Here is a 3107-nt window from a genome sequence, read left to right as displayed (position 1 = left end):
TTCGTACAGTGCATTGGTGTATGATTTGGCGGTCATGCAACTATTCTCCATTTGCATGGGTGCCGTGAAGTTAGCCACCTCTGTTTTTAGGAGCCCAAAGTTAGCTTTGGAGATGTTTTTCATGGTGGTTACCTTTGTTGGGGGTGGGAGGGATGTGGATTTCCAAAGTGATTAGCTTGGGATCGGATCTAACCAGGTAGGAGTTGACTATTGGTGTAGAGCAACGGTCGCCCATGTTAGCAATGACCAGGTCAAGGATGTTGCTACCTCTAGTGGGGGTAAGAACGAGCTGGTCCAGGGCATTGGAATTAATGAATTCCAGAAAGCAGTGGGCAAGTGTATTGGTACATAATTAGTTTTCCCAGTTAATGGAGGGGTAGTTGAAGTCGCCCAGTATGTGAGTATTAGGTTGGACCCTAATATTCTCCAGGGTACTTAGGAATGTGGAGTGTGAATCTTGGGACATGGTTGGGGACCTATGGCAGGCTACAGCCTGAATCGCTGTCTTACCCAATGTTAGCTGCACCTGAAGTATCTCAGATGCATTATGTTGGGCTACCAATCTGGAGGTGTGCACATCCTTTATGAATATGGAAACACCACCACTTTTGGAGCTTCGATCCAAGTTCTGGGGCCGAAAGGTGTGGAATGAGTTGTAGCCTGGTAGTGCAGGGGTGCTTTCTGCTGCCTTGAACCAGGTCTCTGTTACAGCACAAATGTTGATGTTCTACATTTTAAGGAGTACTTTGAGCGAGTGCATTTTGAGATTTAGTCTAGTGTTGAGCAGCATGACCCTCAAACTGCATTTGTTTGTAGCTGTTACAGTGTTAATTTGATCTTTGGAAAACCGCCTAAAAAAGGCACTATAGGGATGGCAAGAGCCTTGGCCAGTATCTGGAAGCCCAGGGTTGACAGACGCAGGCCATCACTGGCAAAGCATCGAGGTCTGTCAGTCATGTCATCCCAGGCAGACAGATACTGGATCCCCTTAGAATGACACCAGAAACTTAACCAATTGTTGAAATCAATCATTTTCTGCATGTACTGTGGTATCATTCTGGGTGATGGTAGGATGCTGCTCAGGGCTAGGGTCATACCCGCCTGGGCTACATAATCTGAGAGCTCCTCTATGCCTCTTTTCAAGTAGTCCAGGGAGGTACGTCTCAGGTCATTCACACCCACATGTACAATGACAGAGTCATATTTGTACCTTTTGTTGAGAGACCTGAGTGCGTGCGTTATGTGGCGGATCCTTGTGCCTTACAGGCAGCTGACTGTTACTTTCTCCTTATTCAACCTAGTGAGTGGGACATCAGTGTGCCTCAATACTGAGTCACCTATGACTAGTTTGCTGGGCATGCTGTTTTGCCTCAGGGGCTTTGGTTGAGTTGCACACTGTTTAGGAGAGTTATGTGTCTCATAATTAGTGTTGTGTTGTGGTGGTTGAGTGCGTTTCTGTCTTGGAGGTCTCTGCTGTTTGGTTAGATTTTTATTGAGATCCTCCATGAAGGTGGGTGCATGGTTTCAATGCTGATGTGTGTTCTGGAGGGCTATGTGTTCCATGTGGTGTGGTGCAAGTGTTGACCTTCTCCTTTTGACCAGCTATTCTGGTCTTGGCTGGAGAGTGCGTGGCTTCCATTTTGGATATATAAGTGCATCTCTCAAGTCTGAGTGTTGGGGGGGGTAAGAGGAGAGGGTTGTCATGTACATGAGGCAGTTGCTACATTGCCTCAGGATGTCCACGTTCACCAGGTTAATAGGAGAAAGCACAGTTACTGACCTTTAGACATGCCTGGAGGGGTGGGCATTAATAAGTACTGGAGCTGTTTCCTTGTAGAATGTTTGGTGCTGGTAGCACTTTTGTATACTACGATAATTGCTACAGGAAGTCTGGTAAAGTACTAAAAGGAGAGGAGAGAGCTAGCAGATCTAAGCGAAAAATTGATGAGCAGACTTTGGCACTGCTCAGAAGCTTACAAACAGTCCTGGATTAGTTACAGGAAAGGTAGGAAACAAGCACAGATATATATATATATATATATATATATATATATATATATATATATATATATATATACTGTGCACATTGTGAAAACTGTCTGGTAAATATAAACATAAAATAACCATATTCCCTAATAATAGAATTCCAATAAAATTTTGTTCTACCCTAATAACATCCATTTGTTGCCTAGGTAGGTTCACTGGACAGTTTGTTTTCAGAAACAACCTGAAAGCAATGTCTGATTAAATGACTTGTTCAAAGTCACATAGTAGGGAAATAAGAACTTAGGGAATCATACCCTGTAGAAGGAATTGCAGTTCACAGCCTTAACTCTCTTTATCAACTGCCAGACTTAATGATGTTGGCAATCTAATTTGCTTTAAACGCTAAAAACGTCACGCACCTTCAAGGTATCCATTATCCTTGATGCACAGACGCAAAAATATTATTTATGCTGTCTGATGCATCATATTTAACTCTGCAAGTAATCATGCTACTTTTTTGTCTCATGATTTTCAATGTACTTGTCATTATTTTTTTTTAACCATCTTTTCTCCCTAATTTATCAGTTATTAATTACTCCTATTTTACTTATATCTTCCTCAAAAGAATTTGGGAATTACTAATAAAATGTTACTATACTCATGCCAGAAAATCTAAATGTCTGGAGCATTTCTCCCCGGGCCTCCACTGAAAACAGGCTCTGTGGAGCCTAGTCGGACTTTCCCGGTCAACAAATGTTAAATAAAATAAATAAATAAAATATGAAATCTGCCTTTAGAATGTGTTCTTATCTAGTTCCCTGTAATTTCAGGAAACAATGTCCTTTTTTGTGAAAAGTCACATATATGCATATGTGTATTATGATTTGGATAGAGTTACAATATACTGGTTACCAATGGTTTGAAGCAATAACCAATTTTTGTCATTTACCACCCTCTAGATGAATGAAGGTTTCCATATATCTCTCACAATTTGACCACCATTGTAGTCCTTTTGTAAAACTCATGGCAATTGTCTTCCCAAATTATGGAATAAGAAAGATAACATTGTTTGTGTTTTCCTGACACAAAATAAATACATTTACATGAACATGCTATATACT

This window comes from Protopterus annectens, chromosome 2.part2, assembly GCF_019279795.1.
Source record: "Protopterus annectens isolate FY-2018-M chromosome 2.part2, PAN1.0, whole genome shotgun sequence".
NCBI classification, from domain to species: domain Eukaryota; kingdom Metazoa; phylum Chordata; order Ceratodontiformes; family Protopteridae; genus Protopterus; species Protopterus annectens.
The sequence above is the reverse complement of the archived record's forward strand: the minus strand, read 5'-3'. Positions refer to the sequence as shown.